We start from the raw sequence: 18,013 nt of genomic DNA, 5'->3' as shown, positions 1-18,013 counted from the left end.
AACATAAGCGTCCTTAGTAAAACGTCATCGGTAACACAACAAATAAAAAAACAAAAGGATTTATTACACTTGTAAAGCATGTTGAAATACAACATTGATAATATTTGAACAGATAGTACGGTCAGCAACAGAAGTCGGTTACCACAATCATATTTTCAAAACAACTGCGCACAATTAATTTCAATGAGCTGAGCTTGACACAAAATATACAAACACTAATTCATGCGTGTCACTGAAATAAACCCGCACTTTGTAAATTAGATTGTTATCCAACTTTTGTTGCCGACTTTACTATCGAACGTTACACATAGTTATTGACGCCCAAATTTAAACCTTATCGCTTTGTCATAAGGTGTTATCAAGTATAAGGTTGTTGGTTACTTTGTAAACAAGATCAATAATAGTTTACACACGTGCCACTATACAACAGTTAGGTATTGCTTTGATAACTACCAAGTGTTTACAAACTATCGATAACGCACTAATATCACGAGATAAGGGGTGTAAGCAGGTTAGTAAGCGAACTGAGGTAAAAAAACTGATTTGATTGATGAGACACACTACAGTGTGTACTAAGTTCTTTGCTTTTTGTGGTAAGTACTTTACTTTTAATAGGTTGGTATAAGAGTCGTTAAAAAAAGCCTTTGTTCTTAAGGTGACTTCTTAAGATATAATGCAATTTAAAATAATAACTACAGTAAATACCTAACTGTTTCCCGTAGCACTTACTTAGAAAATATGACTGTATTACTACGACACCAGGTAAATCAAGATGTAATGTGAGAAGTGATGCAAAGTTTTATCACCCTTGAAATTGTGCCACAAATCACAATAATATACTTATTTGTAATAATTCATTCTTACGGGTAACAGTTATTTGCTAAAAAATTCAAACATATCCATGTTTTCCCACGAACCAGCAGCCAAACTGACTAGAAATCTAAATTTATATCAACAAAAACAAGAAAATCTCTCGCTCAAGGCCATTTCACATTAATTTCACGCCAATATTAATTGGCTATATCTAATTATAATATAAATGAATGGCTAGCCTAATGAAGTATGTTACATTCGCCTTGAATCTCCATCGGAAGTCACGGTCGTTGACTCGCGATAACTTACTCGATCGACACTTTGAAACAAAACGTGATTGTACTGTGTAGCAAACCAGGATATGCTTAATGATATATTAGTTTTAATCACGTAACTTAGATATGGCTATTAAAATGATGGAGCTCCCTACACTTATACTTAAACTATTTGCATTAAGTAACTTGTTGAAGGAGGCACGAGGAGACTAGAGCAAAGTGGCAGAAAAAATATAAAACCTCTTTGAATACTGTTAACGAAAATTAGGTGTCTGAATGAATAAATATTGATGAAATATAAATATTTTTAATGACAAAATTGGACTAAATCTTGCTCTATATGCGAAAGGCCTTTCTTCGTTAGGCGATGGGACAGTTACGTGCAGTTTTATTATAGAGCAAAGCAGAGCACACTTTCTTCGCACCTCTACTAGCCAAATAATCCCCTAGCATCCCAGAAAATATTATCGGTTATTGCCAAAAATAATTTCTTGCTTTTCGCTGTATTATTTTATTTTGATCTCTCGAACTGATCTGGATGTATATTTAACAGTTATCGCCATTGGATCTATACGACAGTTAACTCCAAACAATCGGATATGCGCAGTATCGAATAGTTTTAATTTACGCGTCAAGTCATGGGAAAGAATGTGTCCCAGTAAGAGGTGGTCGAACTTAACAGTATTATGCCATATCAGTCCTTAGAAGGTCACTGGTTTCATGTGACTCACTTATAGATAACTAGACAGGATACGAGTAGACAGAATGAAGAATTTATGATTGCTACGTATTAATAGTATCGGAATTCAGACGATTTTGTTTTAGATTTTAGCTACGTGCTAGAAAACAAACGTGTGACATATGGAACGAATAAGTAAATAAAATTATATTTAAGCAGTTGCCTATAATAAAGCAATTTACAAAAGTCCACAAGAAAGTGAAAATCCTTGAATAAATTACAGCGAATTATAAGTATTTCCTTTAACGTAATTCTCAAGTCACGCACAGAATTAAAAGCCTAACGGCATCTTAATCAAGAAACATAACACAATAGTAACATTCTAAAAAGTAACTCAAACATGCGCCCGCGCATCGAATACGTGAAACTTCGGGAAATCGAAAGTTGCCGAAGAATGACGATCCATTGTCTGGTATTTTATATCCAAAGAATTTATTAGAACGCGGTAGAAACGGGTTATAGTATTATCTACCCATTTACTTACTTACCTACATTTATAAAGGTTTTCTATGTAGGCAAACTGGTGTTAAGTTTTATCGGTGAGGTCTTGAATATGATTAGCGACGGTTGAAAAAGCTTTGCTATGTAGAGTCGCGGATATAATTATGGTAAGACGTAATTAGGAAAATTGTTGAATGTAGGTAATGATCTAGTTAGATATACGAGACGAACCAGGAAGAATACCACCACTTCAAAATATAAGATTCTTGTGTTTATGAAAGCAAGATGGCTGACTAAATTAAAATAGAACGGAAAACGCAAAGGAAAAGTAATCCTCAACAAAAACTGTTTAAATCCAGCTACAAGACCACAACATTCCACCTTTGTCTATGTATGTTTAAGACCTAAATCTAGGTTACAAACTGGGCGAGCTAGTCTAGTTTTTCATAAACCTCATATAAAATACAGTTCCGCGTCTGGCGCTAGTTTTAAACAGTGTCATATCGAGTAACGGGTCTATAGGGATATGTTTTTAATGAGATTAATATACAACCTCATTTTTAGTACTTAAGACCATCATAAGCATAAACCTATGGCATTAAAATGTGTGCATATATCAACCTTATTAGAATTAGTTAAGGTATAATTTTGAATAACAATATATGATAACGCGTGCGTTACGGCTGATTTTGACGTAAAGTCGTTAATATAAGTGTTATAGCATTAATTAAGTGTGTAAAAATGCAAGTCCCACGGTACAGTTGGATCAGTGACCGCGATTTGAAGAAAAAGGGTTATCACCTAAAAATACGTTGTACATTTTGCGTTCTGAATGGTCACGTCTCTTGTCGCCGTTAAGGTTGTGCTGGTGACTTTTGTGATCATTTACAGGTGAAATAGGCTTGGCAATTTTAGCTACCTTAGCCAGTCGATAAGTGGTAATTTTAAAAACGATAGCGTTGATTTAATCTCTCGTGAATGGGAAAGATTTTGTTTATTCATGTGAGTTGTCATTTTAAGTAAGGTTTTTTCAGCGTTAGTGCTTAAACATGCCTTCTTTTCCAATATAAAAGATAACCTGTATAATTGTCTTATTACTTTTGTTTACTATTCATCATCATCATCATTATCCAAGCCCTTCTCCACCCACAGCTAGCCATACGCCTTCTCTTTCGTGCCATCTTCTACGGTCCTGTGCTATCCTCAGCTATACTCGATCCGCGACTGTAACTGTTTTTTACGATTATTAACCAATATGATCAGATTTTTAAGACTACGACTCAACAAAACCAAGTACCCGGCAGTGACAACCCAAAAATACAAAACGAACGAAAGTTTTGAAGGTCCGATACATTTTCTGACATTACCAATCCAATTTATATGAGTCATAATGATTATGATACGTACTTAATTGCGAAATTCGATACCGAGTTTTACTTAATGTAAAACACTCAGTGTTAAAACAGGCATAAAATTGTCTGGTTTAATAAAATCAGTTTATTATTTGTGTCGTTAACTTATTTCTCGGGTAGTTTAGCAGTGAAATCGGATAATGTATCCGCGTTCGTCATTATATCTTGTCCTTTAGGGTGAAGTCAGACGAGCGTAAGCTTTGAGTTATGAATCGCATAATTTCTGTCATGTGACAATCGTAGTACAGATTACTAGATCCTTTCCGAAAGCATTTTTTAGTAATGTATCAATCATGCAAATGGTACATTACAAGTAAATGGTGAGGGCTCCAAAAACTTAAAAAGCAATGTGTTCAGTGAATGCTCGATTATCTAATCGCGTGGAATGCACGTATTACAACCATAATATGAAAAAGTTTGCGAACCAGTAGTTTTGTCTAATTAATCTAAATGTTTATAAAAAAGCTCCTGTTTTTATTTATACGGTGACGAAAAACTTCTTATAAACCGACAAAAGTTTTTAATAAAACCGAAAGTAATCAGCAGATATACGCGACTCACAACTTTACTATGACGCATGTCTGACTTCCCCCTTATTATCGATGTGTCAATCGTTTACTTTAACTAGGTTTCAAGGATATCTTGTGGTTACTTGTCCGTATCCCTTTACAACGCAATTGTACTTATATTTCGTACCAGCTGACCAGTCCACACTCCGTTCAGAAATATTTTCTAGGTTAATACATAAAGTAGAGTTTTATGGATAGGTCTAAAATTAATTCAGTACATCCCATGGCCTCTAAGATTATGTCAGTAACAATAGTGTAGACATTGCCAATGATAATTATTTTGGCTTGCATTTTACAATCATCAGTAATTAGATCTATTTCGCTTTTCTTATTAATAACCCCATCTGCATTTTCTTTGGGTTTAAATTTAAAATTTCCGAGAATCACAACACTGTAACGGAAGGTTTCCAAGTTTTGCATTATTTAAGATTTTCCTTGATGTTAACAATGAGTATTTTCCAAGAAAGTAAGATATCCTTATCTTGAAATGCTAATTGTATGCAGACCAGTAAATAACCAGGTCAGTGTACTGTTTCCTTTGCAAGAGAAGTAACTTTTAGTCATTTACCTAAACATTAAGACATCGTCACTTCGAACCCCAAACTTTCAATTAAGAATTCACGTTTATTCAATCAGTTTCTCCAAAATATACAATTTAGAGACCAGTTTGTCATATTTTCTGTAAAAATAACATTTTTTTTTCGGTAATAAAACTTATAAAAAATAGAAACGGCACGCGCTTATAGAGGTTGGACCTGTAAACAAATTTTCTGGAACTTTCCATTCGTAAAACATCATATTTAAGTGTACAGGATAATAAACAAGTGAAAACAGATATAATTAAGTATTAGAATATTTTACAGCTTACTACATAAATTTATCTTGAAGCTGTAGATATGCAAAGCAGTGATGTGATGAGAATATGCTTAAACCTTAATCATTTATTGTTATTCCAGAGTGTATATGCCCAGGTCGTAAATAAACATTAGCAAATGGTACAGGCGTATGCGAGAGAGGTAATCAGCTCACTAGAGAAATTTTCAAGGGTACGTAACGGGAGATGCTTTCGGGCTGATTTGCTTACTATGACACTAGGTTGTAGAAACACCACACGAAAAGCAGAAGTAAAGAGTGACGCCTTCATCGCTCATGATCAGTAATAAGACCTATCAGGACCGCTCAAACCTGAACACCAACTTCACAAGAATGACAAGGTTCAGGCAGACGAGAACAATATTCCACCACAAACCCAGATGAAACCACAACAGATCAATTCCAATAAATTTTATTTGAAAACCACAAAGCTATGAATGTCAATAAACGCAAAATAAAATAAATATTTATGTTCATAAAACGTCATATGCTAGTTTTCTCTTTAATACACGTCATAATAGACTATTATTTGCATAAGTGTTGTGAATTTTTGGCTAAATTATAGACATGTGTTCTTTTGTTTTTAGACCAGGTCATTTGGGTTAAACTTTAAATATCATGTTTGTATAATAACAAGTAAAACTGTTTTTACGGTTATATCACAAACAAGTTGTAATTACTATCATTATCAATAAAACATTTTTATTATTTTTTTATTTTTTTATATTACTGTTTGCAGTTAAAAAAGAACTAGTTTCTGTAAATGCTTCTTTTATGCTTGTTTTTAATTGTTTGAGTTTATTTGACCGAGTCTTCGTTTCATGTATTTAGCACAGTTATTTCTGTTTTCTTTATGTTATACTGGTTAATGATATCGGTGTTACAAGATTAAGAGAAAATATTCGAATGATTGTTGATATTGTTTCGATAGTACCGTATGAATCATTAATTAATTAAGTTAATCAATAAATTAACCTTATTCATAAGTTCATGCTATCTGTCACGCGACTCCATTCACTCGATGGGGACTTGTAGAAAAAATAGGGAGGACCTCGGGTGCTACAGTCGAATATAGTGCCACCAAAGATGTGTACCACCTCCAGCCCTCTTATCTCTCGTTTCTGACTTGACAATCGTGAGCCGGAAACAAAATATACTTAAGTCTATTTTACAAACGCCACGTAACATATCAACCGTCAAATCATTTTAGCTAGACACATACGCTCTAATATCATTCACCTCATACTTACAAAGAAACAATAAAATGATTCCGAACTAGTAAAGCACAAATTAAAAGGGCCAGGCAGTGGAGTCCTACATCCAAGGTGAACTAGTTTGAAACAATACACCCGACTGACGTCATCAAACGGTCCATAACTCCTGATATGTAAGTGTGACGTCATATGTAAGTAACGAAAAGATTGTATGACGGCATGTAAAGTTAGGTGGAAACTAAGAGTTAGAGAACTTTATTTGTGATATAAAAAGACGGAGGCATGTCCCGCAGTGGGATATATTGACGATATAATGAACGGTATTTTGACAAAGTCATTGAAAACGAAATGGATTAAAGAAATAAGTTGACGTAGTATGAACAATAATCAAAATGATATAAAAATGCATATCATCATGAAGGGACAATATTGAAACATTCTTACTTCATCTCTATGAGTGCGATAAGAATATGAAACAAGAACATTACTTTTAACAACGCTTAGTCAAAAAAGACGAAAATAAACGAAAGATAATACCAGCAACAAAACATTTGAACATAATAATTTGGTTCCGACCGGACATATCTCTAAACGAGCTTAATTGGCATTTGGCGGTAAGCGAGATGCGCAAGCGCCGTCAATTGCTATGTTATGATGCTATTGTGTAAAATGATGCAGGCCCGACATAAGTAGGTTGCGTAGAAAGTGGGAACAGATAATTTGGATTTTAGATAACAGTAAATTATGTTACAACTTTCCAATCGAAGAAAATGTATGGATTTGATTTGGTTTGATGTGTTCGCTTGTATTGTAATACTTTTACTGAACGATGGCCTTATAAAGCAAACAGTTGTTTAAAGATTTCAACGTTAAAATTTTCTTCAATATTTAAAACTGCGTCTAGCAAGCCAGTAGCTAGTGTTGGTGTTCATTCACTACCTTTTGTTCTAACAGCAAAAAAGCATCACTTCACAAATTCTACTGCAAACAATACAAAAACTGTAACTTCAATAATGACAGTCAATTTCTTCATCATTATTAACATCAATAACCAACTCATAAAATGAAATTGGTGTCAACTAAGTATTACCTTCGGACGTCGAGTTAAAACGCATTAATAATAACATTAACGACAGTTCAAAGTGTTTAAGCCCCGCTTCAATGTCGTGAACTCGTGACATCGGATCAATCGCATTGTTTTCACTGACCGACTTAATTATTAGTTAACTTTCACCGTTTCTTTTATGTGGGCACGGAGTTACTCTCCGATTCCCTTGCCCAATACTTTGGTAATGGTTACAGCTTGGAAGTTCTAGCTAGCTATAACATATTGACTCTTATAAGTCAGTTGAATCAATTGTAACCTTACTTAACACTGGGTAAGGTTCGTCTCTGATACCCGATGTTCATTCTTTTAGCAATTACTGAAATACAATTAAAAAATGTAAGGTATCTTTGTACTGCATACAGAAGAGCTCTAGATTTCGTTAAGTTATCTTATAAACAGATTTCGGTTATAGGTAACATTGTTTTTGAAGGATCTTTGTTTTTTATTTATTTCGGATGGGAAATCATCGAATGCCTCCTCCCGCTTTGGGTTGAGCGCAATGGACTGTCACTGACTAAAACCCAATGTTTCTTAATTTGCCCTTTTGCTATCCGTGTTAACCCTTTCGGACAATACTGTATTTTTTTCAAGAATGACTTGCTGCAAAGCATGGAACTCTCTTTCCAATTCTTTGTTGACAGATTACAGATCATCTCCTTAACCCCTAATTCTATTGCCATATTCAAAAATAGTATTACAATAAACCTTTTTGCTTCCTTAACAATAATAAGCTCATTACATAACAATAGCCAACAATTGACAAAAACTAATTGCTATACGTAATTCGTGTTAATCTTCCAAACGTGTCAAAGTACACGCGATTGAGTCATTACGATTAAATAATACACGAAGTCTTTGTTTGAATGTTTCCCAAATTTTCTATTGAGGTACAGTAGGTACCTCAATAGAACTTTCCCTTTAAGTGTACCTGTGAGTTTCGTTCATATTTCAAGATAATTTAAAACTTGAGGTTTAATACTTACCAAACTTATGAATATTATGGTGGTATTTGTTAGTTAGTAATAAGGAAGATTAACTTTCGAAATTGAAACCCGAAATACTATTTGTCCAACAGTTTTTGCTGTCCTAAACTAAAAACCTGTCCTAAAAAAAAACATAAAACTGTCCTTTATTAAAAGGTTAGAAAAAAATGCTTTTTAAAAAGACATATTGGCAGGCCGTTGAAAGTGATTATAAACGATAATTTCTATAAAAGAGCATTCGCCATATATTATCACCAGCAGGAAACACCTTGGTTTGAAAGTAATTTATCACGGCTTTTTTTAAACACACCTTCATAATAAATTATCATTTATTGGCAATAGGAAGTTTCTTCAAGCGTCAGAGGACACTTTCATCACATATGGACGAACATTCAGCAGCGTTCTTATCAATCATATCTCAAAGTAATAAGGTCTATTTTAGTTAATAAAATTTATTACTTCCACGACCATGCAAGAAACTGTTAGTGTCTTCGTAGCTCAAGGTAAGATTCGTTTTTGATATTAAAAATTGATGTAAATATATGATTTTCTTATCGCCGGTATCTCAACGGAATAAGGTCGATTTTTTGTTATTTCAAAATGCAAGAACATACACGATGTCTTGAGTCATCATCGGTCACGGTCACTGCCAATACGTCATACGTCACGTGGTTATAAGAACGGCTGTTTTAAAACGGTTGTGGGTTTGATTTGATTTCAATTATTGCTTCAATATTTATGTTTCTTTGTGTTAGTGCATAAAATTGCTAAGTAACGAAATGCTCTAATTATACATTAGTGTTTTATTACTTGATTACTTATTACACTTATTACGTAATAACGCTGATTTAGTATCTGTAATGAATCTGACGCCTCTGCCTAACCTTTGAGGAAATGTAAGCGTTATGAAGAAACAAAGGTTAGCAAATCAGGCAAGGTAAAGTTTTCGTTGATAAGGTAAAATCAATAGCCTTATTCGGATAGGAAGCGATTAATCGGGTACACACAAGGTCTAGGATGATACATTGTTTACAAATGTACGTGCAGTAATTTATTCTTTTCAGGCGTCGACTGTTAATGCATTATGTATAAACAACAGACACGGGTTGTACATTCTTAAAGATATTAAAATAAAGAAAGCTCCAATCAACCTTGAACATAGCTTTCGCAACTCCCACGGGGAGACCGGTTCAAATAAGGAACTTAAAAAGCGGCGCGTGCGCACTGTCCGAACGAAGCGGAGGCCTGGCACGCCGACATTCCACTATTATAACAATCAAAAGTAAATCATAGTATACGGAAAGTGATTTGATATTTCCACGTACCACGTATAAGCCCGGCTAGCTCAGTCGGTAGAGCATGAGACTCTTAATCTCAGGGTCGTGGGTTCGAGCCCCACGTTGGGCGCATCTTTTTGCGTTTTATTTTTATTTGTTTTCTTTGTCCACGTGATTTTATATCGTTTCCGCAAAAACGTGTACTTGGAATAGGAGACGCCACATAAACGCATGCAACCGTACACAAGAACATTATTATCGATTGTTCGCACAAGGTTTTTAGATAAGATAAAAAAGTGTGTTTTATTTGCTAATGTTCAAGGGAAGTTTGTAGAAGCCATAAAACATATTATTACGTATTTATTTAACAACATTGACCTTAAAATTATAGTTCAACAACAACTTTCTCAAGTGCAAATCACGATCACATGTTGTCTTAAAAAGTATAGCAATTTTTAATAATGACTCACGAATCGAGAAATGATGGAAAGTGCTCGATAATCGACTAATGATATCGACCCGGTTCCGCCTTGTCGACGTAAGATTGCTATCAGATGACAGTTGTATTAAGCTGATTATATTAATGTTGACATTGAGAATTATCGGCGATTTATTTAATACTTTCTATGGTAGTTAATGTCCGCACTTTTACAATATTAAAGAAAGTGTTAATGGATAAATTAAATATAAAGAAATCAAGATATTTACTGCTTTTAGATTTCCTATTATTTTTTTTAATTCTATCATAGTTTATTTTTATTACTCATATGTAAAATATTGTAAGTAAAAGTGTCGGCGATTGCCATCATGTATCGACAATTTGTTTTAATGAAATAAGTCAAAATCATCTTAACTAAAATACCACATTTTAACACCTATAGCGTTAAACTTGTAAAAAAACCTTTTCCTCGTAAAAGTTTCATAAAATCGACTCTTTTGTCGAGCCCTAAGAGATCTGAGACATTAATATTTCATTATTTGACTGCCATGTTAGTCTTTTAGTTGGTGGTAAGAAGACTTGACTGCTAAATGACAACCCAGCAGATAATGTTTAGTTTTCAACAGATCTATACTAGTAGGTAGAGAACGCTTCGATTGCTCCGGAATAAGCCTTTTTACGTCCGTTTTTTGCATCTCACAAATGGTATGATGCAAAGTATGATCCAGTAGATAACAGGTTACATAAAAGTTTATAATCCCATTTATTTGATGATACACAAATACATAATTGAATGGCATATTGTGTAACAAAAGGCAGTACTGTAACTGGATTATCCACTTGGCATTTCTGACTTGAATTATCGCAGCGGGGAGCTAACTATAATATGAATATACCTTTAGAATTTACACTAGCTGTTGCCCGCGACTTCGTCTGCGTGGTTAGAAGATATAAGTTATGACTTTTTCTTCGCTCCTATTGGTCGCAGCGTGATGATATACATATAGCCTAAAACCTCCCTCGATTAATGGTAACTTCAACACAAAAATATTTTTTCAATTTGAACCAGTAGTTTCTGAGATTAGCGCTTTCAAACAAACAATCAAACAAACAATTAGTATATACATAATACATACATAGTATATACATAGTAATTAGTATATATATAGTACAATTAGTATATAGATGCCAACGATATCTTCGCTACGTTTCATCGATTTTTAATTTCTCGCGCGGAGATTTTAATATTACGATAACTCATTACCTATTAACATTTTTGGCGTAGTGTAAAAGGCAATTTTGTTCTATATTACATGCATAATATATCTAACTTATTTATTTGGATAAGGATTAATACTGTATTGTTAAAAAGAGGTTCGTAAGTAACCAATAATTTTACTGTATTAAGAAAACACATAAAAATGGTTATTGTGGGTTATCCTTGGAAGATAGACATATACCACCGCGGACTTTTTTGTAGATCTATTAAAGAGGTACAAACCCGCCATACATTGTTTTGTTGTAACTCAAAAGGTTTTGGCAGGGTTCTCGATGAAACCTCTCGAATGGCTTAATTTTATCCGACATGTTTAACTAATATCGCTGTAATATCGTCAGTTTACACAAAACCTAAACTTATTATACACTAAAACCTTCCTCAAGAATTGCTCTATCTATCGTTGAAGACCGCATAAAAATCCGTTCAGTACTTTTCTAGTTTATCGCGAACAGACAGACAGACAGACGCGGCGGGGGACTTTGTTTTATAATATGTAAGGATAAGGATAAGGATAAGGATAAGGATAGCTGTTGCCCGCGACTTCGTCTGCGTGGTTAGAAGATATAAGTAATGACTTTTTCTTCGCTCCTATTGGTCGCAGCGTGATGATATACATATAGCCTAAAACCTCCCTCGATTAATGGTATATTCAACACAAAAATATTTTTTCAATTTGAACCAGTAGTTTCTGAGATTAGCGCGTTCAAACAAACAATCAAACAAACAATTAGTATATACATAGTACATACATAGTATATACATAGTAATTAGTATATATATAGTACAATTAGTATATAGATGCCAACGATATCTTCGCTACGTTTCATTGATTTTTAATTTCTCGCGCGGAGATTTTAATATTACGATAACTCATTACCTATTAACATTTTTGGCGTAGTATAAAAGGCAATTTTGTTCTATATTACATGCATAATATATCTAACTTATTTATTTGGATAAGGATTAATACTGTATTGTTAAAAAGAGGTTCGTAAGTAACCAATAATTTTACTGTATTAAGAAAACACATAAAAATGGTTATTGTGGGTTATCCTTGGAAGATAGACATATACCACCGCGGACTTTTTTGTAGATCTATTAAAGAGGTACAAACCCGCCATACATTGTTTTGTTGTAACTCAAAAGGTTTTGGCAGGGTTCTCGATGAAACCTCTCGAATGGCTTAATTTTATCCGACATGTTTAACTAATATCGCTGTAATATCGTCAGTTTACACAAAACCTAAACTTATTATACACTAAAACCTTCCTCAAGAATTGCTCTATCTATCGTTGAAAACCGCATAAAAATCCGTTCAGTACTTTTCTAGTTTATCGCGAACAGACAGACAGACGGACGCGGCGGGGGACTTTGTTTTATAATATGTATATAAGGATAAGGATAAGGATAAGGATAGCTGTTGCCCGCGACTTCGTCTGCGTGGTTAGAAGATATAAGTTATGACTTTTTCTTCGCTCCTATTGGTCGCAGCGTGATGATATACATATAGCCTAAAACCTCCCTCGATTAATGGTATCTTCAACACAAAAATATTTTTTCAATTTGAACCAGTAGTTTCTGAGATTAGCGCTTTCAAACAAACAATTAGTATATACATAGTACATACATAGTATATACATAGTAATTAGTATATATATAGTACAATTAGTATATAGATGCCAACGATATCTTCGCTACGTTTCATCGATTTTTAATTTCTCGCGCGGAGATTTTAATATTACGATAACTCATTACCTATTAACATTTTTGGCGTAGTGTAAAAGGCAATTTTGTTCTATATTACATGCATAATATATCTAACTTATTTATTTGGATAAGGATTAATACTGTATTGTTAAAAAGAGGTTCGTAAGTAACCAATAATTTTACTGTATTAAGAAAACACATAAAAATGGTTATTGTGGGTTATCCTTGGAAGATAGACATATACCACCGCGGACTTTTTTGTAGATCTATTAAAGAGGTACAAACCCGCCATACATTGTTTTGTTGTAACTCAAAAGGTTTTGGCAGGGTTCTCGATGAAACCTCTCGAATGGCTTAATTTTATCCGACATGTTTAACTAATATCGCTGTAATATCGTCAGTTTACACAAAACCTAAACTTATTATACACTAAAACCTTCCTCAAGAATTGCTCTATCTATCGTTGAAAACCGCATAAAAATCCGTTCAGTACTTTTCTAGTTTATCGCGAACAGACAGACAGACAGACGCGGCGGGGGACTTTGTTTTATAATATGTAAGGATAAGGATAAGGATAGCTGTTGCCCGCGACTTCGTCTGCGTGGTTAGAAGATATAAGTTATGACTTTTTCTTCGCTCCTATTGGTCGCAGCGTGATGATATACATATAGCCTAAAACCTCCCTCGATTAATGGTATCTTCAACACAAAAATATTTTTTCAATTTGAACCAGTAGTTTCTGAGATTAGCGCTTTCAAACAAACAATCAAACAAACAATTAGTATATACATAATACATACATAGTATATACATAGTAATTAGTATATATATAGTACAATTAGTATATAGATGCCAACGATATCTTCGCTACGTTTCATCGATTTTTAATTTCTCGCGCGGAGATTTTAATATTACGATAACTCATTACCTATTAACATTTTTGGCGTAGTGTAAAAGGCAATTTTGTTCTATATTACATGCATAATATATCTAACTTATTTATTTGGATAAGGATTAATACTGTATTGTTAAAAAGAGGTTCGTAAGTAACCAATAATTTTACGGTATTAAGAAAACACATAAAAATGGTTATTGTGGGTTATCCTTGGAAGATAGACATATACCACCGCGGACTTTTTTGTAGATCTATTAAAGAGGTACAAACCCGCCATACATTGTTTTGTTGTAACTCAAAAGGTTTTGGCAGGGTTCTCGATGAAACCTCTCGAATGGCTTAATTTTATCCGACATGTTTAACTAATATCGCTGTAATATCGTCAGTTTACACAAAACCTAAACTTATTATACACTAAAACCTTCCTCAAGAATTGCTCTATCTATCGTTGAAAACCGCATAAAAATCCGTTCAGTACTTTTCTAGTTTATCGCGAACAGACAGACAGACAGACGCGGCGGGGGACTTTGTTTTATAATATGTAAGGATAACAGCTTTCTTACTTAGTTTCTAAGTCAGTGTTTGTTGTAGAAGCGGGATGAGGTTATGGACAGTGTATTGCCCGTCTCGCTTGCACGTCAGCAACAGTCCTTTGTATCAAAGCTCGTGGTAAAACAGAGTTCGTGATTCGGGGTTTTAAAGAACAATATTATTTTCGTCATCAACCTTTTATTGTTATGTAAGGTTTAAACAAAACAAATTATGAATAAAAGATACTAAGATAAGATCTTGTAAGTATAATCTGTTTTGTACAGGATTCGCGGCAATCGTTTGAGCGGATTGGATTACGGTTGTTTTTATGTTAAATAACAGTTTGCTTAATTTACGCAATTATATTGTTTTCGTTGTGAAATGTGAGTTTTCGCTGTATGCATATATTTTTGTTTAGATAATTGGTATTATATCAATGTGTGTCGCAGTTGTTTGTAAACATAGTCACGTTGACGACAAAGTTTATGCGTAGGTGATTTATTAAGCTGTATTGATGAGAAATGCATTTTTATCCCCGATGCAACAAAGGGGAGTGTCTGTGGTATAGTAGCTTTCAAACAGATTGATCGGTTTAGGTGAAAATGTCGCGTTAAATCAAAATCGTTTCAGTTATTTAAAAAGCGAGTAACTCCAATATTCTTCGTATTTAACTTTAGTTTCTGAACGTAGGCCTTTCCCTTCTTCTAACAGTTATTCGAAACCTCAATCAAAACAAAACCTTGCATCTGAAAAACAAATTAACGCGACCTTATTTGCTAACGCAATAAATGGTTATTTCATGTTCTTGCGTTGTATCGCCCTCTAGAGTCTGCTAGTAGGAGCTAGTTGTTCGTTCGGCGCCGTTGGGCCATAGGAATGTTAATTAAATCCACCGTGCTTGTTTACATGCAAAAAATAAAAGGTCGAGAAGGCACGCGCGCAACGGACGTCAAAGGGTGGTTTTTCTTTTAATGAGAAACATTTGAAACTAGTTTTACAGATTCTGTTGAATAACTTAGGTTTTTTTCTGTTTAAGCGTTGGTAACGTTCGGAGTTAAGTAGCGTGACCGATGGTATTTAAGGGTATTAATAATCAACTAAGCCTTTAAGTTATTTGCTATTGCAAGTTAAAGGGTAATTTATACTTGGTTTTTAATTTGAAAAATTAATGTTGAATTGAAAGCGAGATAGGTATAGTATTTGTAGTAGTTTTTGAGGGTATAATATTATTGTTTTTTTTTTCACGCTCAAACGCCTGAACAGTGGTAGCCAACACACTGGATTATGTAATTTAATTTACTATTATTTACAGCTTTGAAATTGAAGCAATGGAACTTTAGACAATCCTATGAAACTTTCTAAATATTTTTCAAATTGACTAATCTTGTTCAACAGTTTTTCCCCTAATCGTGCCTACCAGCTATCATTCCCCATTTAATTACCCTACATTTAAGTCAAGGCCCAAAAAATCTCGCAATAAATTACTCTAAGCACGTATAATGTAGAGAATCGATAGTTGCCAGGTAACCCCTATCAAAACAAGGACAATACTTACAAGTACAACTGAATATAATTATAGTGACGCATAAGGCTCATTTAGACGAGGTGAGAAATATCGCACGAGTTGCAATATATTGCGAAGCCAAACAACTATGAGGGCCTAGAATCCTTGACAATCTAGAAAACTTTAAATATTCTTTAAGACTTCATTATTATTTTTTTATATCAAACCACTCCCGCGCTAAAGTATTCAGTTCTTACGCACATGCACAAAGACACTTAGAATCAGAACAAGCATTCGTGGATCACAAACGCTTGTTACACGTGGGGATCGAACCAGCGACACGTCGCGCACAGTGGGTTTGGCTTGGTGATTTTAACCACACGTTTATCCGTGCAAATAAGCCTTAATTATGATATGGGTGGCAATCATTACTTACGCAACTGAACTTGATTCTCTTTATAACAAGCGAATTATCTACATTCTAGAATCTAGACGATGTTCCTTCAATCGTAGCAAATTAATGCCTAGGATTAAATCATATTTTTCCTTTAAATTTAGTCACGCAAGCCTAGCTAGAGAATTTATTACGTAATGTTTGCCTTTTGAAGAGTAAAATAATGCGTTTAGTGGTTATTCAGTGTGTTGACATTAAAATGATGAAAGACGAGATGTCCTTTTGAATGTTAATGATTTGTTTTAACTATGTTTCATTATACACGAAAATTTAAATTGCTTCTAATGACGTACTTACTTAACGCAAAATTGTGGAAATTATTTGAATTGATTGGAAAACCCTCGATGTAAACGTTAAATCTTCAGAAGTTAATGTCTTCAACAAGCAAGACAAAATAATTGCAAAAAACAATAACTTAGCCACGATATTATCTTGAACATTAATAAGAATTCTGAAACAACGAAACACTTAAGTATATCTTTAGAAACAGGAACATTGTTGATACACATCGTTCTTGCACCATAGGTAAGTGAAGGCGACCAGAGAGCCTGCAACTTCTCAAAGAAACATTATCGCAGGTGGGGAAAAGAGATGCCGCTCTACGCCTTGTATAACGCTATCTCTCTCCTACAACTGTACAAGTCTTACTTAAAGAAGTGGCGTCAGGTCCGCTGAGCGATATTTACGGTGTTGAACACGCCAGTTTTGCGCAACAGACAGACAGACACACAGATATATGTTGCAGGAAATTACAACGACAACACGCGAACGAAATGATAATCAAGTGTATTGGTTACAAAATGGAAGCTTGCGAGTGTGGTAATGGGCAATGAATATTGAATTTTGTGATGGAATGTTATAACTGATTGCTGCTTACTAACTACTTGCTACTGGATTTGGCGCAGTGGTTTTGCAGCAGGACTGTCCGGGTTAGCGTGGGTAAAGAAAGGAACATGGGTGGGTTTTAGGAGGCTGACACTCCCTTTCGCTCAACCCAAAGCGGAAGGAATTATTCGATGATTTCCTATCCCAAAAAAATGGGATGGAATGAAGATAATGAAAACTGAACTTTCCGAAAAATGTAAGAAATATAGCTTTTCTTAACTCTCAATAATCGGCAAAATAAGATTCGTGTAATGGAGAAGTTTCAGAAAAGTGTTTCAATGAATTATCGATTAACAACATTTTAAATCTTCGATATTTTTATCCTGTTGCTTTATAGCAACGTGTATAATATTAAAAACAAAGATATCAGTAGTAGAGTTCAACTAAACACGAAAGATGTACTAACAAACGAAGACAACCACAAAACGCCTCATTTTAAAAGTTAAAGCAATGATAAATGACGACAATTTTTACCATTCGTTTAACCGTTTAAGTAAAAGTTTGTAGAGAGCTGTAATTAACGGATGGCTACCACATGCTGGATTGTCTTGCGTAAGATATGGACACGATAATTGATGTTCATAATTGTAAGTTTTGTCTCCGGGTTCAGAGAAA

At 34.2% G+C, this 18,013-nt stretch overlaps 1 protein-coding gene and 1 non-coding gene across 2 annotated transcripts in view; one reads left to right on the top strand and one right to left on the bottom strand.

Annotated features, from left to right (window-relative positions):
- The window catches only part of LOC113494552 (protein PF14_0175-like), a 55,814-nt gene that overhangs the window by 6,827 nt on the left and 30,974 nt on the right, over positions 1 to 18,013 (bottom strand). The gene's annotated exons all lie outside the window — the stretch shown is intronic.
- Positions 9,762 to 9,834, top strand: Trnak-cuu. Its single transcript has one exon. It is a non-coding gene; the product is annotated as a tRNA-Lys (tRNA).

Source organism: Trichoplusia ni, chromosome 5, assembly GCF_003590095.1.
Source record: "Trichoplusia ni isolate ovarian cell line Hi5 chromosome 5, tn1, whole genome shotgun sequence".
NCBI classification, from domain to species: Eukaryota; Metazoa; Arthropoda; class Insecta; order Lepidoptera; family Noctuidae; genus Trichoplusia; species Trichoplusia ni.
Note: the sequence above shows the minus strand (reverse complement) of the source record. Positions and strands in the feature narration are given on the sequence as shown.